Source organism: Phascolarctos cinereus, unplaced genomic scaffold (assembly GCF_003287225.1).
Source record: "Phascolarctos cinereus isolate Bilbo 61053 unplaced genomic scaffold, phaCin_HiC Scaffold_1;HRSCAF=81, whole genome shotgun sequence".
Taxonomy (NCBI): domain Eukaryota; kingdom Metazoa; phylum Chordata; class Mammalia; order Diprotodontia; family Phascolarctidae; genus Phascolarctos; species Phascolarctos cinereus.
The window spans coordinates 91,021,019-91,047,168 of NW_027555514.1; the positions used below are offsets into that span (position 1 = coordinate 91,021,019).

A 26,150-nucleotide genomic window follows, 5' to 3' on the forward strand; every position below is an offset into this window, starting at 1 on the left:
CTTGCCATCCAGAAACTTACACTCTATGGAGAAGACTCACCGTGTACACAGAATGGTAAATGCAAGGTCGTTTTCAGAAGGAAAGAGCACCAGTAAGCGGTGGGAGTTGGGCAAAACAGGGAAGGAAGGGACAACTGAGCTGAGCCTTGCAGAAAGCCAGTAATTCTAAGAGGCAGAGGCAGAGGCAAAGGGGGAGGGAGCACATTCCTGGCAAGGAAAACAGCCTGCACAAAAGCACCCAAACAGGAGCTGGAATGATGAGCTCCGGGAACAGCAAATGGACCAGTTTGGCAGGAATGTAGGGTATGTGAAGACAAGCAATAGGAAGTGCATGGAAAAGTAGGTGGGGAAGGGTAGAGAGGACTTTCAGTGTCAGGCTAATGAGGTGGCATTTTGTTCTAGGGGCCGTGGGGAGCCATCTTGGAGCACCAGAGGAACATGGTCAGGCTTGTGCAATACTAATCTGGGGAGAAGAGACACTGGAAGCAGGTAGGAGACTTGAGAAGCTACAAAAGAGCCCAGGCAAAAGCAGAGGGCCAGGAACAGGGTAGAGGCTATGTGAGTGCTAGAGTATTGGATCTGGAGTCAAAAGTTCTGGGTTTGAATCCTGGCTCTTCCATTTACTGATCGACCTGGAACAAGTTGCTTAACCTTTCTGGGCCTCAGTTTCCTCATTTGTTAAAAAAAATGAAGTGGTTGATCTAGATAATCTTTATAGGTTTTTCCAGCTCTAAACCTGTGAGTTATGACTGAACAATCAAATAAGCATTTATTAAGTACCTATTACATACTAGGTGCCATGCCAAACACAAGTATAAAAATGAGTCGGTTGCTGCCCTTAAGGAACTTACGTTCTTTCAGGAGGCTGCAACACCTATCAAGGAGTGATGCCTAGTGAAAGGCACTTTGGTCTAGGTAGCCACGTGGATGTTCCCTGGAGGGATAGGGCAGTAGATTATTATGCCTTTTACAGGAGCAATGGTCATACTGATAAAATTACTGTTTAATAATCTAGGTCAGGGCTTCTTTTTCACTCTCTACCCCTTTTCAAGTTCCAGCAGTGTTTGTTGGCATTGTGTGGCATGACGGCACGAAGCAGTGCAAAGTGAGCATGCTTTGTGTTCAGAACCAAGGCTTCAGTGAAGTTTTGAGATGCAACACGGGAAAGTGCTACCTCTTTCCCAATTCCTGGATTCATTACATGTTTGATTTTTAATTAATTTTTGGTCATTGTGTATTCATAAACCTTTTACTGTTGCCAAATTTTGGGGGTCGAGACCCACAGTTTAAGAAGTGCTGATCTAGGTGATAAAATAAGTGATGGGTTATTTTTATTATGTTTTAAGTATTTATTAATAGATGCTTATGAATCTTTTGGGTTATAAGTTTTTTTTGTAGCAGAGGAAATATATGATTATTATATACCTATCTTATACATGCATGGAGTATCTGTCTTGAAGGAACTCTGTTAATCCTTGTTTATGCCTATTTTATACGTGCATGGAGTATCTGTCTTAAAGGAAGTTCGTCCTTTTTGAGAGATCATACACATGAGGGATACTTATGCTTTGTTAGAGATTTTCCCTTAGAGTTCCACTCTGGGATAAAGGCAGAACAAGCCAGAAAGAAAGCCAGTGAGAAAAGCTTGACTCCAGTCTTTGGAATCAGTTCACACCAAGGATGAATCTGGGCTTTGTGTGAGCCCAGAGCTGGGACTTCTTGTGGAAGTCTTGTGACCCCTGCCCTGGGTCATAGATGATAGTGTAGATGACTCTTTCCAGAAGTTTGGCAGTGAAAGTCAAACTGGCTGTGTGACCCTGGGCAAGTCCCTTAACCTCTCAGGGTCCTAGGCAGCCCTCTAAGACTAAATTTCAAAGAAGAGGCATTATGGAGAAAGTTTCCTTTCTATACGAGGGTGGACAAAAACAACAACAACAACAACAAAAATCTTGATGTTTGCTTATTTGTCTTAATGTTATATTTCTTCCAAAAGAATGACAGTTCCTTAAGGGTATTATATTGTCTTTGTACTCCTAGTCCTCAGCAAAGTGCCTTGCCAACAGCAGGTAATTAGTAAATATTTGTTATTTCACCTCTAAGGAGCACTGTGTTCAGTTGCTTGACCCTATAGCGTAGTAGGGACCAGGTGCTGTCCACCACATGTTCATCCTCCATCTGTTGTGTTTCTGACCTGAGGACTCCCTGTGGCAGCTGAATCCCAGAAAAATGGTTGCCTCTCACCCCTTGGCACTGCCCCTTTGTAGATGGTGATACTTGCCTCACTAGACTCTGGGGTCAGCATGAATGTACACAACTAGAGCTTGTCTAATCACCGATCCAACTGTATTTTCTACCTTGTTACATTACTGCCTGTGTACCTTACTGATTCATTTACAAAGCACATTACATACAATTTTAATCAGATTCATAGGACTGAATAAAGAAAGCAACATTAATGTTCCCGGCTCTAACTTGAAATCTTCTTGACACCATTCATCAACCTTCCTCTTGTCAGGCAAGACAAAGAAAGAGACAAATTTTTTTAAAAACCAACTAGTAAACTCTGTTCTTCCCAGCTGTCTCTAGAAATAACTAGCAAGAAATCCACTCTGGAGGGTTTTCTACTAATGTCTAAATCTCCTGAAAAGTCAGTATCCCATCTGTTGGGGGAGTCTCAGGAACTCTGTGCATTTCTGCAAGTCCTTTTCTAGGAAGTGTGGGCTCCTCAGGCAAATGAGATTTATCACTGTGCCCACATCTGCACACAGGCTGTGGGACCTGGGCTGGAAGATCAAGGAGATAAGGGTGGATATGGTGACTCCAGAAGCTTAGTGGGCGGAGAGTGATGGGGAGCCAGCGTCTCTTGCTGCTGACTGACATTCATGGATATGCTTATGTTTATTTCAGGCTGGTGTGTGCTGTCAAATAAGTGCAAATCCAGCCAAGGCATTTGAATTAACTCTGGGTGCAATATCTGAGTTAGCCTCTAGGTGACACTCTACTCAAGCTGTTCCTCTCTGTCCTGTTTGGGTCCACTTTTAACCAAATGCAGCATTCCCCAGAAGCCACCAGTCCACTCAGCCCCTGAACGAGTCTGGACTGCTTCCCTTTCTGTTCCCATCTCTCCTGTCAAATGGCGCCAGTTTTGATGGAGGAAACATTTCGCTCTTTCCCCCCCTGGGTCCTACCCTAGGAAATCAAATGAAATATTAAATTATTAAAATGTTATAATTCTTTGTCTCTGCTCCCATCCCTCAGCGTATTTCAGTCCTTCAATTTTCTTCCCTCAAGACCCATAGATTTAAACACACAGTGTAGAGGCTTACTGCAGCTTTAAAGTAAATAAAAGGAAATTATAAAGGAAAGCATATAAATTCTCCATATCAATAGAGATAATCATAAATATCTTTTCCTTTTGTAAGATATACATGTGATTTTCATCTAAATAAAAAGATGACTAGGCTTCCCTGTGACATGGATAGATATGAGATCTAGTCCACCATGATCTCATATCTGGCCCACCTCTCTCCAAGGGAGACTATAACTTCCAGCTTTGTGGGGAGCAGGAAGAAAATGGTGGCTGGGCACTTGCTTCCTCCCTCACCTATCTCCAAGATGGTATTGGGCTAGAATTACATTCATCCATCACCCATCAGATATCTGTTAGTCTAGGCGTAGGAGAGGTTCTGAATAAAAGGCAGTATCTCTGATTGCTCTTAAGAGGAGCATGGTAGTTTACCACGGCTGGCGTCATTTCCTCCCACCAACCACTGGATACAAAAAAGGAGCATCATGAAAACTGAAAACAAGCTTATTTAACCTAGCAAAATAGTCAACAGAAATTGGGGAAGATATTCAGATTAGAAGAGATGAAAAGAATTCACAAGAGTAAAGGAGATATTTAGCTGGAGAGAGCAAAACCCACCTGAGTTCAACCAAGGAGAGGAAGAACCATCTCACCAAGGGGAGTCTGTTCTTAGCAGTCTCTGTGGTTGCTGGAAATCAAAGGGCGTGTTGCTGGGGTTGGGGTGGGGGAGGTCAGCTTCCCTACAGGTCAGTGGTTCTTATGGTCTGGTCGCCATTTAAAAGTTTGTGCTTCAACATGACTAGTGTGGAAATATGTTTAATATGATTGCACATGTGTAACCTATATAAGATTGCTTGCTGTCTTGGGCGGGGAAGAGGGGAGGGAGGGAGAAAAATATGGACCTCAAAATCTTACAAAAAGAATGTCGAAAACTATCTTGACGTGTAATTGGAAAAAATACTACTAAGTGCAAAAATTTTTAAAAAATTTTCTTTTTACAGTTTGTGCTTGCAAACTGACCACCCCTCCAGAATTCCTACTTTGCAGTCTACCTCCATTTATCACCATGTCTCCCCTCCTACGCCCACCATTCCCAGCATCAGCACTGAGGGTTCAGAGGTCTCTCAAGCAATCAGGAGTCATATCTCACACATGATGCACCAAGCCTGGGAAGGGAATTGTTATAATTTCATAACCCTCTCCTTCCCCCAATCTTCAGCATTGACAGAACAGTTCTCTAAGCACAAACCTTTGAGGCTTATAAATAAAGAGCTCCCTCTCTTCGCAAAGATAAAGACATGTGGGGAAAGAGAAAGCTCCCCAAGGCTCTCCAGGGTGGCAAACATGATTGATAGGAATTCAAAGTCCTCAGTAGACTTCAAATGCCTCATCCAATGGCTTCTTCTCTCCTTAAGGTCCCAGGTGATTCCGGCTTGTCTTCCAATCCCCAAAAGTTCCATTGAAGAGAGGCTACAAAGCAAAACGGCATTCCTTTTATCCTGTCTTTGTCTCACACTGATTAGTGCAACTTAACAGTGGTTAGTGCAACTTAACGGGCAAGCTCACATTCTTTAGAAGTGTCTCTACATCTGCTCCATCTGGCCTCCTCTGTGAATTATCCTGGGCCCATGGGCATTTCACAGAGGCCTGGAAACCAGGGCTATTATTTACAACAAAAATAATCAGATAAACATATGAAAGAATGAGGTACAATCTTGCCTCAAATCCTAACCTTTAACAGGGCAAAACTAAAAAGCTGGCAAAGAAAGAGAGCAAAAGCTTTATTTCTTTGCAGCTAGGTGGCCCAGCAGATAGAACATCAGACTTGCAATCAGGAAGACCAGAATTCATTCATTTCCTGCCTCAGCTAATTACTAACTGTGGGATCCTGGGCAAGTCACCTAACCTTTCTCAGTCTTAACCTGTTTTCTCATTTGTGAAAGGAGGGGGTTGGACTTGGTAGTATCTTAGACCTAAGGTTCCAACTCTAAATCGATGATTATTCCAAGCCTGTGGGAAGGTCCTCACTTCTTTCTGAGTATTTTTTTTTTTAAGAATCAGACAGAAGAAAAATGGCTTGTTCCAAGTCCCGCAGTTAGTGAGGAAAGGGTTCAAAATCATACCTTCTGATGTCCCCAAACAGCTCTCTTTCTACTATACCATGCAACCCTGGCTCTTTTGCTGCTGTGGCTTACTTGAGAGGGTCTGGACCTGAGATTTCATCAGTGTAGGGCACCACCTATAGGGAAACTGTGATGATGTATTTTCCATTAGACTATAAGCTTCTTGAGGGCAGGCACTGGCTTTCTTTCTGCTTCTATTTGTATTGCCAGTACTTAGCACAGTGCTTGGCACACAGCAACTACTTGTTGACTGACTGACTGATCCCCCAGCCCATGTCACTGTCAGTGACTTAGAGCTAGGCAGCCCAACTGCCAGTGTTTGGCAGGCATGGAGGTAGGAGGTGGGAATTCAGAGAGGCATCCTGATATCCCAAGTGGTAACACGATACCCATTTTCCCTTAGAAACATTGTTTTACACATTCAACAGACTCTGTGATAGGGCTATCATAGTAGTGTTCTATGCTTCTGGTCCATAATGGGTTAAACTAGGCATTTGTAGGCAAATGAAACCTCTATTTATAACACTGTGTCTCTGGGGAATGTGGTCTCAGCACTAACCAATTAAAAATCAAACTTTTGGAATACAACCTGTTCCTAAGCTGAGGAACTGCCTGTATTTGAAGATCTCCAAGAAATAAATTAGGGGTTGATGAAGCAAAGAAACTTACCCAAGAATTCTTTCAAATAGCAAGCTTGCCTGGGACATTTAAAATTGGATTTGCTTTGCAGAAATTCAATTTGCATACAATTGATTTCAAGCACATCTATGGGGTAAAGGAAAGTTGTCCCTCTGTACCTGATGCTCTGTAATAATTCCTGTACAGTACTGAGTCTGATGTCGTCTTGCTGAGTTGTCCGGTCAAAAAACCCAAACAAACAAACAAAGACCCCTCCAAATTAAATGCCATCAAGTCTAATTCCCTCATTTTATAGATGAGGAAACTGAGACATGGGTTAACATAGTTTAGTAAGTACCTGAGGTAGGATTTGAACTCAGGTCTTCCTGATTCCAAGTCTAGCCTCCTAATATTCCCATCTAGCAGCTTCCAAAGTTGGCCCTCTCGCCACAGATCTGCACTGTTTCTTCCCCTAGAACTGAAGTCAGGAAGACCCAAGTTCAAATATACCCTAAAACACTTAGTCGCTGTTTGACCCTGGGCACATCACTTAACCTCCTTTTGCCCTGGTTTTGTCACTGGTAAAATGAGGGAGCTGGCCTTCATGGCCTCCAAGGTCCATTTCAGCACTAAGTCTCTGGTCCTATGACATTTTTGCCAAGAGGCAGGAGGTAACTCATGTCCCCGCTCTAGGTCTGGGTTTTCTCTTTGGTAAAATGAAGGGGTTGGAGATGATCTCTAATGTCCCTTCTAGTTCTGACATTTTAGATTCTATTACAAACCCATAGCTAGGGTGGAGCGATAGGGGCTTTTTTCAAGGGTGCCAAATTTGGAGGGGGCACTTACAGCCCTTGCCGTTCTCACTTGAGGTGTTAGTACCTCCTCCAAATTTGGCACCCTTGAAAAAAGCCCAATGGAGGTGCTTTCTTTCTCTTCCATGCAAGGAGGTGGTACCTGCCTTCCAACTAAGGACATCTTTTGGGCTTCTTGTCTCAGTTATGGCTTTGTTCTGGTCCAGGGGTGGGGAACCTGTGGCCCTCAAGGCCACATGTGGCCTTGTCCTTGGGTGCACCTTTTGACTATGTCCAAATTTTACAGAAGAAATCCTTTTATTAAGGGGATTTGTTCTGTGAAGTTTGGATTCAGTCAAAGGGCCACACTTGAGGACCTAGAGGGCCACATGTGGCCTTGAGGCCGCAAGTTTCCCACCCCTGTTCTAGTCTATGCCAAGTCCCAACTACAAAGGTACATCTATGCACAAAGCCAGTCCTATATGTATTTTCAAGATGGTGGAGACCTAAATGTTACTCCCTGCTCTGTGTCCTTGGTACTAACATCCTGGACATCTACTGTCACAAACTTGGCACTCACACATGAAGAAAACCTAAGAGAGATAAGGGAAGATGGCAGGTAGTAATGTTGAATTGTATGGGTTGAAAGTGGGAGTAGGAGAAGAGAATCTGATTGCTACTTCATTTCCTCTGCTTTTCCTGGGATAATCCTGTTCCCCTATTTTCCCTGGGATAGAAAGCCTAGTTTTATTTCCCCTGCATATGGCTGCTGGGAAAACTGCCCTAAAATAATGTGCATTTTTCTTCTTTTTTGAGACAGATTCATCTCAAAAGCCAGAATACTGTTTTTGAAAATGCATTCAGAGGTGTGACCCAGATAATAGGCCTAAGGGCTCCCTGCGGGCTTTTCATGGAGATGGTGGTGGTGGGTGTGTGTGTGGTGTGTGTGTGTGTGTGTGTGTGTGTGTGTGTGTGTGTGTATCATAGATAGTTCTTAATAAGAGCTTAGATGCCTGCCTTTCCCCAGGCATATTTCTCTGAGTACTCTTCAATGGGTGGCAATCTGTGCTTCTAAATCTGATAGAATTTCTTGAACAAGGCCAACCAAGACAACCTTCCATTCAGACAGCCTCATGTTGGCTCATCCATCAAGTGCAGGGGAAACTAGCAAGGTCCAGGTGGGAGAGGTCAGTCTCCAATTAAGGGACTACAAAAGTATCAGACTTGATCAAACTCCCTGTCATGCCTCTAGGGCCTCAGACACAGAGTTCCCCGTAGAAGTGACTGAGCCCAATAAGAAGAGTTCATCTGCAAAAAAAAAAAAAAACCTTGTAGATCCTCAAGCGGGGCCACTTTATTTTCCATTCATGCAGGGATGGCCTGGAGCAGGAATCATTGTGTCTACCTTGGTAACACAGTGCTGCCTTCTAAGACTGGCCTGTTGTCACAGGACACAAAGTTCAAAGCCCAGCTTCTAAGAAACATCCTCTGAAAATTGAGTTTCAGTTGGAAAACTTCTGGATGCTTAAATTGGAAGTCACTGAAAATAGATTCAGGCCTTTGCCAGGATGCCCTTCCTACCCACTTCCCAAAATACCAAAATCAATCAGACAAAAAGCAAAACCTTCCTATGAGATGTTGGGAAAGTGCTGGCAAGAATTCTGAACTGAAGTCAGGAGATGTAGATTCTACTTCTACACTAACTGAATGATAGTGGACAGCCTCTCTGGGACTCAGTTTCATCATCTGCAGGATGAAGAGAACACCCACCTGCCCAACCTACCTCACAAGGCTGTTGTGAGGGTCAGACTAGATAATGAATGGAAAAATATGATGCCTTACTTTCAGATTGTAATTCAGTCTACCTTGAAACAAAATGGCGGCCTAAAATTTTTCAAATGGGTATCTCTTCTTTCATTATAAATTGATGAAGAATGATATGAACAGAACCAGGACAACAATTTATAGACTAACTACAACACTGTAAAATATCAACAACTTTGAAAACTGTAATAACTATGATCAATACAGTGACCATTCATGATTCCAGACCAATGATGAAATATACTATCCATTACTGAGAGGAGATGTACTTAAGATGCAGAGGGAGATATATTTGTATACAGCCGTTGAGAGAATTTGTTTTGCTCTACTATGCATATTTGTTAACAAGAAATTTGTTTTTCTTTTTCAATGGAGCAAGAAATGAGTGAAAAAAGATATCTTTTTTTTAAATAGAGAGGCATGTGTGTGTGTGTGGGAGGGGTTATATGTGAAATGTTGCAATATTTCATGCATTTTCAGATGAGGTTACTATATTCTTAGTTTTAATTAACTGTTTTATTTTTTCTTATAAGAGACCTTTCTCAAAGTGAGAGTTATCTTCAAATGTTTGCTATGTAAAAATAAGACATATCAATAAAACTATTTTAAAAATCATATATTTAAAGGAAAAAAATTTTTACAAAAGTAAAAAGTTTTAAGGTATTAAAATACCATGCATTATTTTAATATATAATATGTTATATGATATAATATATATATGTTATATAATAATATAATAAAGTATTCTAGAATTATATATTCTTAATAATGTTATTATAATCCACGTATATACACATAGAATGTTAATGCTAGAGAGAACCTTTGAGTAAAATCATCTAACTCTCTCATTTCTATAGTTGAGAATACTGAAGCCCAGAGAGGGGTCCCGCAATAGGACCAAGATCTCCTGACATCCAGGCCAATGCTCTTTCCAGTAGTGCCCAGGAGAGAGTGTTACTAACTCTCTCTCTTTTTGCATCAGCCTTTTCCTGTCCCTGCCTCCTTCCTCAGGAAAACATAGGTAGAGAATTTCCATTGTCAAGCCCTGGACCTGCTATGTTCTGCTATAACTGTAAGATCTTTAGCAAATGACTTGTATTCACATAGGTAAAATATGGTCCAGTCAAATGGACCTTTTTGCTGTCCCTTACACATGACACTTAGTTTTTTCGCTTTTGCGTGTTTGTTTTTTTTGCGAGGCAGTTGGGGTTAAGTAACTTGCCCAGAATCACACAGCTACTGAGTATCATGTGTCTGAGGCTGGATTTGAACTCAGGTCCTCCTGACGCTAGGGCTGGTGCTTCATCCACTGCACCACCTCGCTGCCTCCCACGTGACACTTTGTATCCTGACTCCCTGCCTTTGCAGTGGCTGTGCCTCATGCCTGAAACACCCTCCTGCCCCCTTTTTACCTCTTAGAAGCTCCAGTTTACTTACAAGCTCAACGAAAATGCCACTTTCTACCGTAGTCTCCTCCCCTCAGCTTCTAGTGGTTCCCCTCCAATTGTCTTGTATTTGTTTTGTATGTATACATGTATATGTGTGCACACACAACACATATATTTTATATGTATGCATATATGTACACACATGTACATGCATGCATACACACAATTTTCCCCTATAAAATGCAAGCTCCTTGAAGACAGGGACTTTTTCATTTTTGTCTTTGTATCTTTTGCACCCAGCATGGTGCCCCACGTTCCTCTCTTAGAAAACTGTGAGCAGGAACAGCCTCTTCCCCTTTAATTTAGTTGGTTTGTTCCTGAGCATACCAGCTTCTGAGTTTACCTGTCCCTCTCTTGAAGGCTTGGGGGAGAGAGGTCTACTTGAAGTAGAAGAATAATGATGGATGCCTTCCTTTCAGGAAAGCTCCAATCTTTCCAAACCATGTGGCACCTTCCAAAGAGATCATGGAGGCAGACCACTGCAAAATACTGAGTGGTCTTAAGTGAACCTGAGAACCCCACTTTCTTTGGTTGATCCCAATTATGAAGGACAGACATTCCCTTAGCCAGTTTGCCATCACAGTTAACTCATTGCTGAGATCTGATGCATTTTCGATGCAGTGACAGCAAGCCAGTCTTGTCTGTCTATGCCCCAGCCCCCTTTACCACTCTATCTCTCTGCCACAGTTAAGAAATACTTTTGGGAATCAGCTAAAAGTGATCTGAGATTCATCATGGAAAGAGGGCTGGACTTTTTATGTCCTGAGTCCTAGGGTCAAATGTGGACTCTTCTACCTAATACCCATGTGACCTTGAGCAAATCACTTTGCTCCTCTTTACAATAAGAGGGTTAGGCCAGATGACCTCAAAGGTCCATTTTCCCTATAGGCCTATGATTCTGCTCCTTTTCTTTTCTTTTTTTTTTTTTGGTGAGGGCAGTTGGGGTTAAGTGATTTGCCCAAAGTCACACAGCTAGTGAGTGTTATGTGTCTGAGGTCGGATTTGAACTCAGGTCCTCCTGACTGTGCTCTATCCACTGCATCGCTTAGCTTCCCCTTGCTCCTTTTTTTCTTGCTGTTCACTTGTGTTAGACTCTACGTTTTCTTGGCAAAGATACTGGAGTGGTTTGTCATTTCCTTCTTCAGTGTGTCCCCATTTTACAGATGATGAACTGAAGCAAATAGGGCTTAAGTGATTTACCCCAGGGTCAAACAGCTAATATGTGTCTAAGGCTGGATTTGAACTCACATCTTCCTGACTCCAAGCAATCTACTACACCCCCTAGCTGCCGCCTTGTCTCTTAGTACCCCACAATTAGTACCTGGGGGATAGACGAACCCAAGTAGTCCCGTAAAGGTTCATATGCTCCATTCTATAGTTGGGGGGCCAGCTCCAAACAGCCTTTTCCTGTTGCACCTGATTAATGCAATCTGGCCGTGGAGTATGGAATATACCCAGACATTCTGTAACTGATTCTGGTCCACCCACTAACCATGTGGTGAAGAAGAGCCTTTTGGATTGACTAGAGATCTACAACTGAGGAGCTTTCAAAAAGCAGTAAACAAAACTAGCCTGTCCCTCTTGGTCTAGCCTGGCATGCTCAGGTGAGGAAGCCTGGACTAAGCAAGGCTTCAGGGGGAAGAGAGGCCTCCAGCCTTGACCTCCTCAACAGGGACACCATGATGTGGTCCATGAGCCCATCGCCCAGCCAGTCCTTCTGTTCCTGTTCTGTTTGTTCCTTTTGCTTTTAAGTGTTTGGAGATGGCTATGACTTGTGAACTTCAAAGGGTCAGGAGAACAAAGCACCAGAAAGTCAGGGAACAGAGTCCAGGCTGTGCTTTGTGGCCAGCCTCTCTAGTATCGAGACCCCAGGCATGGATCTTCAGGAACCCAGAATGCCCCGTTTGGATGTTAGCTTGGGACCAAGGTTATGTAGAAATAGTGTTAAGCCTGAGTTCGCTCCCCACAAGGTATGAAGTGATACGGGGAAAAGAGTGTCTCATGGGGGAGGGAGGAAATATTTCTACTCACAGTAAAAGGTATATATTCAACCTAAATATCGTTTTGTGAAAGCTAATCAATGTTAATTAGTTAAATGGAACTGGGAGTTTTATAACAGTAAGGGAACCACACTGGAATGGGTGCTCAACATTAGATAAAAACATTCAAGCCCTCGGGGTACCCTTAAAACCTTAAAGGAGGAGATACAGTCAGTTTCGTCCTGAATATCATTACAAAATCCATCACTTTTAGCCGGAGGAATCGTGGAAAGCTTCACAGAAGAGGTGACACCTGGTCTGGGTACTAAAGGAAGAGAAAGATTTCAACAAATATTTATTAACTATCGTATTGACCGACTAAGAAGAAGAGGGATTGCATTCCACGCTCGGGGGACGGCCTGCGTGGATGCATGGAGGTGAGTGTGCAGGATGAGATCACAGAACAGCTAGTTGTCTGGTTTGACTGAAATAGAGCCTGCATGGGGTCTCTTCTGAAGTGGTTTGGGGCCAAGTTGTGGAGGGTGTTAAACGATAGATTAAGAAGTTGGTATTTTGTCTTACAGGCAGCTAGGTGGTGAAATGGATAGGGTGCTGGGCCTGAAGTTAGGAAAACCTGAATTCAAATCCAGCCTCAGATACTTACTAGCAGTGTGACCCTGAGCAAGTCACTTAACTCTGCCTCAATTTCCTCATCTGTAAAATGATGCGAAGAAGGAAACAGCAAACCACTCTAGCATCTTTGTGCAGAAAACCCCAAATGGGGTCACAAAAAGTCAGACAGGACTGAAATGACTGAACGACAACAACAATTTTGTCTTATAAGTGATTGAGAGCCACCAATGTTTTTCCAATAGGGAAGAGAGAAGATGTGTCAGGGCCAACAAAACTTTAACTTCTGCAGTGCTTCCCACGTTTGATTTGTTATTCAGTAGAATACTGCGTACAAGGGCCAGCAGGAGTGAACTGGAACCTGCTCAAACAAGTTCACGAGAGCCAACAGTTAGATTTTCACTGTTAAAAACCTGGAAAGATTTACATGAACTGATGCATAGTGAAGTGAACAGAACCAAGAGAATGTTGTACACAGTAAAAGCAATGTTGTTTGATGAAGAACTATGAATAATTTAGCTGTTCTCAGCAATGCAATGATCTAAGACAATCCCAGAGTACTAATAATGAAGCATACTGTCTCCAGAGAAAGAACTGATATTGATTGAATACAAATTAAAGCACGCTATTTTCACTTCCTTCCTTCCTTCTTCTTTCTTTCTTTTTTCTTTCTTTTTCTTTTATTCAAGACTTCTTGTACAAAATGACTAATATATATAATCTATATCTGATTGCTTGCCATCTCAGGGAAAGGGAAGGGGAGGGGGAGGGAGGGATAGAATTTGGAATTCAAAACTTTAAATAAAAGTGTTAAAATATTGGGGAAAAAAATTTTCGCTGTTAGCAATTCTACCTCAAAATGGCAAATGTTACAAATCAGGACTTGATTTATTATTCCGTTGATTGTCTAGAGTTAAGAAAGTGATATTGGAAAACTTAAGAGTGTGTCATGTTTTTCAGAGAGCCAGTTGTTAAACATTTACCAGCACATCTCTGTTCATAGGACAAAGAGTTTAGGTCACAACTTCCAGGAAGAAATGCTCTGAGTTTAGAGTTTTGGCTGAAAAATCTCTGTTGTTTAGATGGAAGTCACTGGTAACAAAGACAGGTCTTTACCAGGCTACTCTCCAATCCACTCCTACCCATACCCCCAATTCTCCTGTGAGGAGGTAGGTGAAATTTGCTGGAAAGGCCAGTCAAGCCCCCAAGAGATCTGGGTTCTAGTCCCAGTTTTACCACTAACTATATGATCTTGGAAAAGTTACAATCCCTCTGGGGCTTAGTTTCCTCATCTGTAAAATGGGGCTAACACTTGCCTTCCTACCTACCTCACAAGGACATAATGATGGTCAGATGAGACCACAAATGAGAAATATTTTGAAATAGTATTAAAATGCTCTATAAATAGAACCAGAATGATTCTGTCAGTGAAAAACTTAGAGGTCATCTTATCTAACCCCCTCATCTCTGTAGATGAAGAAAATAAGACCCAGAAAAGGGAAGTAGATTACCCAAGATTCTCCTGGTTTCCAGTTCAATATGCTCCATATTCTACCACATGGTCTATGCCTCAGTTTCTCCACCTGTTACATTGAGATAGTACTTGCCTTACTTATATTATTGGAGTTTTGTGAGACTCAAATGATAGAATAAATGTGAACTTACTTTGGAAATGAATTTTTTTTCAAGTGCTCTAGCAAGGAAAAGGAAGACCATCCCAAGGAAGATGATAAGAACTGAGAACTGTGTATTGTGGGTGAGAGTCTTTACTTTTTTTTTTGAGTTCATTTATAAATTAATTTACTTTGAATTATCAACAATCACTTCCATAAGCTTTTGAGTTTTAAATTTTTCTCCTCTTCCCTCCCTCCTCCCTCCCCAAGACGGCATGCAATCTGATATAGGCTATACATATACATTCCTATTAAACATATTTTCCCATTTGTGATGTAAGAATTAGAACCAATAGGAGAAGCCACCAGAAAGAGGAAACAAAACACAACAGAAGAAAAGAAAATAGCAAATAGTATGTTTCAATCTGCATTCCAACTCCATAGTTCTTTCTTCTTTGTGGATAGCATTTTTCATCATGAGGCCTTTGGAGATGTCTTAGATCTTTGTATTGCTGAGAAGGGTTAAGGCTATCAATATTAGTCATTGCACAACGTGGCTGTTATTGTGTACAACGTTCTCCTGGTTCTGTTCACTTCACTCAGCATCAGACCATACAAGTCTTTCCAGGTTTTTCTGAAGTCCACTTGCTCATCATTTCATATAGCACAATAGTATTCCATTACATTCATATACCACAACTTGTTCAGCCATTCCCCAATTGATGGGCATCCGGTGAGAGTTTTTAAGTTAATATCGTACAAAATTTAAAGTCGACACCCCGAGTGCACAAAAGCCCTTCCTTTTTTTTTTTTGCTCATATGCTTTTTCCCCCCCTTTTCTTTAATTCGCTAGGTCTAAAGAATTAGTGGGTGGAGGGAGCCTGAGGGGAGGGGGCTAATCATGTAGTATTAGGTGGTGACCACTAGGGGCCAGGCTTTAACATCTGTCAGCTTACCGGTAAAGTTAACTCGAACATAGAGAAAGGGGACATTGGGACCTAGTGCGCCAAACTGGTAGCTGCTTCAATTCATAGGATTAGACTGGACCTCAGAAATCTTCTGGGATAACTCTTCAATCTTACAGATAAGGAAACTGAGGCACAGGCAGGTGACGTGCCACCCTCATGGTTATACAGATTATGCAGCTCGGAGGTGGGATCTGAATACTCTGGAGGGGCAAGCTTAGGAAGTCCCATCTGTGTCCCCCATCACTCTCCTTTCACATTCTCCATGACTCCAACAGCACCTCATCCCCCTTCTAGCTGGAGGAGACTTCAGAGATGCCGGGACCTGGAAGGACCAGAGGAATCTGAGTAGAGAAACTTGTGACCTTGAGCAATGTTTTCAACACTCCCCACGCAGAGCTCTCCCTAGGATGCAGCAAATCGCAGGGCCCTCGCCTTTGGTTGTCCTGTCTCCAGCTCTAGATGGCTGGGCAGTGATTCAGGGAAGCAGTTGGTAGAAGAGGAAAAGAAGGCTCACCAGCTGGTGACGAAAAAGGCCCAAGACGATTAGCCCATAAATATCTTTCCTTCCTCCCTCTGCTATCATCAAGAAAATAAAGGTAAAACTTATTCCTTCTTCTTTCACATTATTTTCCCTCCCTTCCAGGCAGTCTTTTTGTGGCTTCTTTAACTTACTCTCATGTGTTCTGGATGGAGCAAACAATATTATCTGCCCTAGGTCCCTACTTCTCTCTCCCTATTTTCTGAGATTCTTCCTTCCCTCCCTCCTTTGCTCCCTCCCTTCCCATTCAATGGGAATGATCTCGTTCCGTATCAAATCTGCTCCTGCTGACACTAAAAACATACAGATTGCTCTTGTTTTCCCTCACTTGTCACTGAGAAAAGTTTTCTGATAAATTCGTTCATACTATAGTGTTAGGGACTTAAAGTATTATTCTTTTTTTTTTTTTTCAGCAAAGACAAGGTTTATTAGAACATCCATCATATTGGTCAGACTCTTAAGGAGTCTGAACTTGAGTTAGCAGTGGCTAGATTATAAGAATCTGAACCATGGCTAGATTTTAGGAATCGGAGCAGTGGCTAGATTGTAAGAATCAGAGCCGTGGCTAGATTATAAGAATCTAAGCCTTAAAGTATCACTCTTACAAGCAGTGTTTGCTGTTTTAAGAGACCAAGTAACGCTTAGTGCAAAGAGATAGCTAATGGTAGAATCTCAGGCAATGAGAATAGGGTGGCAGGGGTGCCATTTTTAGCAATGGTCCCATGCTGGTACCAATACAGATAAATCTTACTCTCGTCTGAGTTCTTAGCATTTCTGAATTCTCTTTGCTGAGTGGCTTAGCAGTTTCACATTTTTAATATCCCCCACAATGCCAAGCAAGGAGCCCAAAGTAAAAACTAAGAAAATAATATTTTGGTAACTACCTGACTGAAATAGTTGTTACAATTATGGTTCTATGCTTAGTCAGAAGGCAGTGCTCCCAGAACAGAGTTCTTCTTGAGCTTCTCTGCCTCACCCTATAAGCCCCCAGGTGTGGGCAGCCCCACACAGCCTAAGGGGCAGCTACAGGGTAGAGTCCCTGAAGCCTTTTTCAGAAAACTTACTGAGCTAGATCTCATTGTACAAGCATGTGGTCTCTCATGATTCCTGGGAGGGACCATAGAGGTCTCTAGGACAGTGTTCTGCAAATGTTTTGTAGTGATGGAATCCTTCACTTTAAACAAAAGCCTTACAGTAAAATCTTTGAAAATAATTTTTTATGCCCACTGATGATGCCAGAAACATAAGGTTGACCAAAAAAAATTCTTACAAAGGTATATCCTTGCTAACCCATGGCCCATTGCTGAAACTGTGGGTTCATGTGGATCACATTCAACCTTGAAGGGTTCTTAACAATATCTATGGCCCTTGGAACACCAGAATTGTGCTCATATGTAACCCTTATCCCACAACCCACTGGTATGGGACTCTATCCTTATTGGCAGAGATGAATGCCCTACCCTGTGAGGGGCAGAGCAAAACTGGCAAAAGGCAAGAGAGCCCCAGGTATTACCAGTCCACTTTCATGACTCTTCTGGACCAATCTTCTTTGGGATTCATTTAGCTTCAGGTTTCTTTGGGTGCTTCTGGCTTCCAGTCTCTGGAGAGAAGATGAAAGAGGCCAACCTTACTTCAGATTACTGAAGGAAGAGACTCTAGGAAGACATGAGAAAAGCTCGCAGTCTCCATCATGTCCCTATTCCAAGCTTGTTATTCTGGAGCACTTTGGGAGTCTCTCCTTGGGTGAGATCCAGGACTCTCTCTCTTAGTTGAGCTGTTATCTAACCTTCAGTAGGAGAGCTCCTTTACTCTGTATTGTTTGGTATATATTCTCCTGTGTATACCTTCTCTGATTTCTGTTTTGTTATCATTTGAATAAATGGATTTCTTTGCTATTTGCTCTGCCTGTTCATCGTGGAACTGGTATGAATTTCATTTTATTGAATTCAGCACAATGTCCAGATTTTTTTGAATCCTGACTCTGCCATACAGTATATTAGCAATCCTTCCTATCTTTGATTCATCCGCAAATTTGATAAATGTTCCATTGATGTGTTTATCCAAGTAATTGATAAATATCTTAAACAATACAGAAGAAGTACAGATCCCTGGGGCATTCAACTGGAGACCTCCTGTCATGTTGATATTGAATCATTACTATCATCCATCATAACTATCCTTACTCCTATCCATCATAATTGTTCAGTCATTTCAGCCTTGTCCAACTCTTTGTGAGTCATTTTGGGGGTTTTCTTGGCAAAGATACTGGCGTAGTCTGCCATTTTCTTCTCTAGCTCATTTTACAGAGGAGGAAACTGAGGCAAACAGGGTTAAGTGACTTGCCCAGAGTCACACAGCTAGTAAGTATCTGAGGCCAGATTTGAAATCAGGTCTTCCTGATTCTGGACCCAGTACTCTAATTATCATTCTTTCAGTTGAGTGAATCCAGCCAACAATCTGATTATGATATTATCTTGTCCATATCTTGCCATCTGTTCCACAAGAATAGTATGCGATACTTTATCAAATACTTGGCTAAAATCAAGGTAAACCAGCTCTAGGACATTCTTTTGGTCTATCAGTTTAATAAACTTGTTTAAAAAAGGAAATAAGGTTATTCTGGCATAGCATGTTCTTAATAAAGCCATGTTGACTCTGTGATCACTGCTTTTTCTAGATATTCATTGACCATCTTTTTAATGATCCACTCTAGAATTTTTCTGGGGAAAAAAAAATCAAGTTCACTGGCTGAAGGTTTGCTGACTCAATTCTCTTCCTTTTAGAAAATTGGAAAAAATGTTTTACTTTCTCCAGTTTTGTACCTCTGCTCTCTAAGATCTTCCAAATATCACTGGTAGTGGTTCAGCAATCCCATCTGCCAGTTGTACCAGTACCCAAGGATATTGATCATTTGGGCCAGGTGACTTCAATTCATCAAGGGTAGCTAGGTACTCTCTTTACTATATTCTTGCTTTTCTTGGGTATCAACTCCCTGTTAGTAATTTGTTGTTGTTGTTGTTTTGTCATTTCCAGTGCAAAGGTCATTTTCCTTGGCAAAGAAAATGGAAGCAGAATTGGAAGAGTAGCTCTGCCATCTTTCTGTTGTCAGTTATCTCACCCACCTGAAGTATCAGTATCAGCCCTTCTTTGATCTCCCTCTTTTTTTCTCAATATAGCTATTAAAAAACACCCAAAGACTTTCCTAAAATCTAGATTAGGTCTGATTTCCTTTATTTCTATCATAAACTCAAGGAGAGGATGTTTATTTCACCTTAAAGTTCCCATCATTTCCCTCTCGGCAACCAGTTCTTCCCCATTAATAAGAATCAAATTTAGAATTCTACTTCTCCTTGTTGGCTCCTTCAACTTTTGAAAAATGAAGTCATCATTAAGGTAAGTCAAGAAGTTATTAATTGCTCTGCTTTTGGCAAAGAGAGAGAGAGCTCATCTTCATTACTATATCATACCCTTTTGTCCAGTTTCTGATCTTTTTCCTGAACTCCTAGTCTATTTTCTTTCTGCCTAGAAGGGGAAAATGAGGAAAAAATGCTGCCATTACACTATTACCCAAATACTCTGCAACTATGATTCAAAGATTCCTTCACATGAATATACCTTCTTACCATATAGTGCTATACCACTGATCTCATCCTCCTTTCACCTATCTTGTTTCTTTTGAATATGGTATACTCACCACATTGTCATCACAGGGTTGGTTCCCTAAGCCTCGGTAATGCCCATGAGTCAAATTTGCCTTCTTGCATTAGGATCTCTAGTTCCTCTTACTTGTTGCCTAAATTTTTGGTGTTTGAGAATAAACATTTGGGGCTTCTAGGTGGTGCAGTGCATAGAGCACTAACCCTAGAGTTCAAATCTGACCTCAGACACTCGACACTTACTAGCTATGTGACCCTGGGCAAGTCACTTAACCCCATTGCCTAGCCCCACCCCCCCAAAAAAAAGAGAGAATAAACATTTGAGGCCATGGATTTTACCGCTCTTTCTTTCTTGGATTTTATCTTCTATATCCTCAAAGAAATTTACTACAATGCAAAAGAAAATAGAGATAGATTTCACCACGCACACTAGAAAGAGACAGAAGAAAAATACATATATCCCAGAATATGACATACTGAGTTAGCCCATCAATATATGTATATCTTGGACCAGTGCTGCAAATTGACGTTGGAATCAAAAAGCAGAAGGAGACTGAGTTTGATTACCTTTAAAAAATTTCACAGTGCTTTCAATGATCCCAAATTTCTCGTTGTCACAAAAACACCAGCTTTCTACTGGTGATATTATATGCCATCAGGGAAAACCACAGCCCAGCATAAATATGTAGCACATGCTCTGGACTTACTCTTCCAAATCCCACTTGCACTGGCAGTTTGGGTCAACAGATGGAGGCTACTGTCAGTTCAGTGCTCTAATGGAAGCCCTAAAGGGCTGGAGGATATTTTTCTATTGCTGTATAGCTCAGAAGCTCCCAGCAGTATATCAATTGGTATCAGTTAGCCAGTCTTTTAGAAAAGGATATTTACTAGGATGGCATAGTAAAAACACTTGGTACAAAACATGTCCACAGCGCCGCCCCCCCCCAGCTTATGACCCATTTTCCTACTATGTACAGAGTTCAAGGGAAAGTGGGTTTATACAGCATGTACGACAAAGGTTACTTAACAGCTCCTAATTGCCAAATATTCTTTTCTTCCTGTCACAGGGAGCTCATGAAATTCCCCTCAGGCATAGTCTGATTGTTCCACAGGCTTTCTTGTGGTATCTTAAGCCTGTCTTTTCTCATTGTATCTACTTTATCCTTGGCTCCTTATGCTAAAACTGCCACTAGTCACTATTATCCTAGGTCCTGCCAGGGTGCTGATAGAAAATCCCAATCTCTAACCTGCCAAAGTTCACAAGGTCCTCCTCTGGTTAAATGTGGAGGAGAAGGCTGGGCCGTGGCTAGAGTCCTTCTCCTTCCCTCCAAGTGATTGCTTCTCAGAAACTTGGCTAGAAAGGTTCCACCCTACGCTGTAAGATGCTTGAATGCCCAGAATCCAAATTGGTCCTCAAATCCACTTCCTATGAAACATCACCCCAGTTCATCCAATGACTTTTGAAGACATCTAAAGGACTTTTCACATTCAATTTAAACCCTATAATTGATCTATTGACTCAATCGAGAAGAATATTCACCTGGCAAATCAAGACATAGCATCTTGACACTTACTTTAGATGGGATGAGATAAGTGGTTGATCAACTCAATCAAACTCCCCTCCCCATTGCAATTGAAAATTTTCAAGCAGCTCAAAGGGCAATGAAAAGATGACCTATAAGTGTCATAAGTAACATGGCATAAGTAAGCTGTAGCAAATTACCAGTGATGACTTATATAGGAGAAGTAGCATTTCAAAGAGGCCTGAGGTCCTAAGATCAGGGTTAGTAAATCCAAATTGGGTTATTCCCTGTTCTTACTATCTTTAGGATATCTCTACCTGTATGCCCTGCCAGCACCTCACATCCAACATGACTCCAAGTCAGCTCATCTTTACTCCCAAACCTAACCTTCCCCCTTCTCTCTTTCTGTTCAAAGCTTAAAGTTATCCAAGATTAGGATGGTGGAAAGGGACTCTTTCCCCCATACTATTTCCATCTTGTTTATCCCTTATTTCCTTCAAGGACCAACTTAGTTTGACCACTTCATTCAAGAAACTTTCCCTAAAGGAAGGAGGCAGGGATGGTGCAGTGGATTTGCTATCCAAAGACCTGGGTTCAAATTTCAGTTTTGGTACCTGTTACCTGTGCGACCTTGAAAACATGTTAACTTTTCTGGGCCTCAGTTTCCTCATATATAGAATGAGAAGGTTGGACTAAATAATCACTAAAATCCCTTCCAACTCTAAATCTATGGTCCTATGAGCCTGCCTTCCCTTTCCCCTCCCCTCCTAGGTAACAGTGACTTTTTCCTCCTCAGGTTTCTCATAGCAATTTGCCTGGATCTCTCCTTTACACTTCTCTCACTGTCCTCGTTTCATAGTTATTTTTGTACATGTCTTCCCACTCCCCACCCCCATTATAAATTGCTTGAGACAGGGTTGATGTATCTCTCTATCTCCAGCGATACACAATCTCCTGCCTACTCTTACACATAGTGTGTGCTTATAAATGTTCTTTGAAAAGAATTAAATTAGCGTGGTGATATTTGAAAAAAGGAACATAGTCAACAAATAAAGCTGACACGGGAATTACAGAGATGACGAGGTTATTTCTTCATTTGTTTCTTTATTGACTTGTTTGCAGATGAGGAAACTGGACCCCATTGAGGCAAAGCAGCTTCTCCAAGGTCATGAAGAAGCTGAGTTAGTTTAACAACCAGATCTTCTGACTCACCAGTCTGCTGCTTTTCCCACTGCTACACTTGGATGGGTCTATGATCTCAGCCATAAGGATATCTACTCTCTCCACAGGTTAAGAACACAATCCACCCACAACTTTTCATCTTGTTTGACCCTTGCTCTTGTCTTCCTGTAAGTCCTTCACATATTGTCTACCCAACAAGACTGGGGACACTCTTGTAGGTTCTTTGATATTGCGGGGATACGAATGGAACACTGGGTTGTTATCCTTCCATTTCACTGTGTGAACAACTTGTCTGGTCAACTTATCTTTGATAACATCGTGTTTAATCTTTCTCTCGCCCAGTGCTCCACTGCTAGTGCTTTGCTGCCTCTTCTTATCCACTCTGGAACTCTTCCTTGCCCTTAGGATGGCCGTCAATTTTAAGTTTCTGGTGAATGTAACTAAACAGAGTCTAATCTCCCATTGCATATGAGGTTTTCTTAAATGTTTCTTTTCTTTTTTTTTTTTAATTTAAATTTTTTTATTTTTTCCATATGCTTTTGAGTTGAAAATTTTTCTCCCTTTTCCTCCCCCCCATCCTCCCCAAGACGGCGCACAATCTGATATAGGCTTTACATTTACATACCCATTAAACATATTTTCACATTAGTGAAGTGGTAAGTAAAAATTAAAACCAATACGAGGAACCATCAGAAAGATGAAACAAAACTCAACAGAGGGTAAAAATAAGTGATAGCGATTTGACTTCCATAGTTCTTTCTTTGGATGTGAACAGCATTATCCATCCCGAGGCCTCTGGAGATGTCTTAGATCCTCATAATGCTGAGAAAGGTTCAGTTTAACAATCTTAGTCATCGCATAAAATGGCTGTTATTGTGTACAAAGTCCTCTGGGTTCTGCTCACTTCACTCAGCATCAGACCATAGAAGTCTTTCCAGGTTTTCCTGAAGTCAGCCTGTTCATCATTTCTTATAGCACAATAGTATTCCATTACATTCATAGACCACAACTTGCTCAGCCATTCCCCAATGGATGGGCATCCTCTCCATTTCCAATTCTTTGCCACCACAAAAAGAGCTGCTATGAATATTTTTGTACATGTGGGTCCTTTTCCCATTTGTTTGATCTCTTTAAATGTTTCTTTTCTTTATTTCTGTTTTCGAACAAGGCAGGTAGGAATTTTGATCCATAGCCCACCCAGAAAAGAAAATGTCAGGAAAGTGTTCCAGAAGACTATTGATGAAGTGTGCTATCCACCTCTCAATAAAGAAATGATGTTCTTAAAGTGAAGAATGAGACATATGTTTTCAGACATAGACACACGGGGGAATTTTTGCTGTTGTTGCTGTTTTTACTTTACCTATGTGTTATAATACTTTTTTAATGGTGAAGGTAGAAGAGACAAAAAAGATGGTGAAAGGATTGTCCCTCCTCTATGGAAAAAAAAAAAGTCAAGTCAACAAGCAACTTTAACTGCTAAGCACTGGGAATAGAAATAGAAGCAGATGAAACACAGTCCCTGACCTCAAGGAGCTTACACTCTAATGGGGGAAGATAGCACATAAAAAGCAAGCTGAAAAGCTGGGGGAAGAAAGTAGAACCCACACTGGGGCTTCAGAGTCAGGAGCAAAGTCTGGAGAAGAATGAAAGAATGAGTATGGCTCCCTTAAAATGGAGGCTCTGGGAGGAACTAACCAATCAGAGGGCGGGGATACAGCGACAGAAGTATGTTTCAGAGTGAGGAGATCAGGAGACAGAAGAATCTTCTGGGTCAGAAGGCTCCTGGGTAATGGCAGAGAAAGAAGTCCAGAGAATCAGGGGCTGAGTCCAGAGAAGAATGAAGGAGAAAAAAGAAAAAAGAAAAGAAAGAAAAGAGGGTCATTGAAGCATTTGTTAATGCACAGAGAAGAACAGAGAGAAGGCCAGAAGGAAACACAGATAAGCAAGATAGCTTTGAAAACTATGTGCTAAATTTGTTATAAGTGCAAAAGAAAAAGCAAGCTAGACATAATAGAAAGTTGCATTTTTATATATAATCCTTTCTGTTCTACTTTGTATATGGAAATGTTCATTGGTGTTCAGAATTTCTTCAAAAATGAAGCAGCAAAAAATAAAAAAAAGGCAGGAAGGCCTTACCCCCATCAACATACCTCACTTGGTCATGAATTTTTAAATTCTGAATTCTGGTCCCTTTTCACATACTATTTTGCTGTTTTTATTCTTGGGCCAATCAGCCTTTCTGGACCATAGCTTCTTTCAAGGATCAATTCCAAAAGGAGGTTTTGATGAAACCCTCCACTGAATTTCTCAGTTTCCCTGTCCCTAAAATGGGGAAAATCATGCCTATTCCTCCCTTCTTAATCTGGATGAAGACTGAGATCCAGCAATGCTGTTTGGTGTACAGAGAGGCACTGGGTTTGGAATCAAAAGACCTGGGTTCAGATCAGCACTGTGTAACTCTACGTATTACCTACCTGACTCTGAACAAGCAACTTCCTCTCTCCTGGTTCCAGTTGCCTCATCTCAAAAAATAAAATGAGAGTTTGGAACTGGATGATTTCTAAGGTCCCTTCTAATCCCTGTGATCCTAAGTATCACCATCTGCCAGACATTGTTCACTAAAAAGAACTTTCTCCCTCCTCCTCTTCCTCCTCTTCCCCCTCCTCCCTCCTCCTCCCTCCTCCTCCTCTTCTTCCTCCTCCTCCTGCCTCCTCTTCCCCCTCCTCCTCCACCCCTTCTCCTCCCCCCTCTTCCTTCTCCCCCTTCTCCTTCTTCCTTCTCCCTCCTCCTCCCTCCTCTAGGGGGCACCCACCCCTTGCCTTCAGTCAGCTTAATTACTCAAACAACACCCCCTTCCTCCCCCACCCCCCGCCAAGTATTAATCAATAACTATTTCTTTCAGGAACCATTTGCATTCAAACAGAGGATTATTCAAGGAAAGCCTTTGGGACCCAAAGAAACAAAGCTTCCTGGAGAATTTTGGGTACCTAAACTGCCTGTGTAGTTAAGGGAGGAGGCGGGGGAGGGACTGTACGCTCCTGGAATCACTCTACCGAAGCAACTGCCCGTTACTAAGGCCAACCGGGGGTCAGGAAGAAGGAAACTTTGGATTGGGGAGGAGGAGAAAGAAAGGGGGTTTTAAAAATACTTTAGAGAAACTTAACCCTGCCTTTCATTTTAATAAGGAGAACTTTGATTCTGAATCCAAAGGGAAATACTACTCATGCCAAGCACTGGGTCCTTGGCTGGTCATTTTTCATGTTCACTAAAAGTAAAACAAAACAAAACAAAAAACAAACCCAAAAAACACTTTAGCTTCTGTTTTGAATTCTTCCTGCTTTGCCTGGTCTTGTCCTGGCTAGGCAGAGAAAATCTGTCAGCCCAGCTCTGCAGAAACCTGAAAAATGTACTGTCTTTGTGAGGGCAGCTCCTGATGGAGTTATAGCAGAGTCTCTGCTCGAAAGGGGCAAAATTGGCATCATTTCTTAGACACAAAGATAACGTTCAAGCTGCTTCACCTCAAGTCGTTTCCTCCTCAGAAACCTCTCGGTGGCCTGGAGATTACCTTGTGTTCAAGGCACTGCTGACTCAGGCTGGTCCCTTGGTCCAGGCTCAGGATTAGAACAGAACGGGACACTCGTAGACCCTATAAATGGCAGAGGGGGTTGGCCAGTGAGAGCCCACTCTTTACGATTACTGCTCTGTCATATGATTTGAGACCTTGTGCTGCAGGCTTCCTTTCTTTTGCACTTAAAAAAAATTATTCACTTTGAGATTCTTGACCCTTTGGTTCCTCCAGAAGAATTTTGTTATTATTTTCAGTTCTTTAAAGTAAGTCTTTAGTAGTTTCTTCGGCATGGCACTACATAAGTAAATTAACTTAGGGAGTATTGTCATTTTTATCATATTGACATGGCCCCAACCCTGAACAATTATTATCTCTCCAAATA

General features: G+C 41.7%; 1 protein-coding gene across 2 annotated transcripts in view; it reads left to right on the forward strand.

Annotated features, from left to right (window-relative positions):
* The first annotated feature begins 372 nt into the window (after positions 1-372).
* Positions 373-26,150, forward strand: part of CRYGN (crystallin gamma N) — a 46,417-nt gene continuing 20,639 nt past the window's right edge. The window contains exon 1 of one of the 2 annotated variants that reach the window (XM_078152677.1): positions 373-489. The gene's annotated coding sequence lies outside the window, so the exon portion shown is untranslated. Of the gene's footprint in view, positions 490-15,338; positions 15,898-26,150 lie in introns of those variants that run through there. The other variant, XM_078152685.1, reaches the window with a different exon arrangement.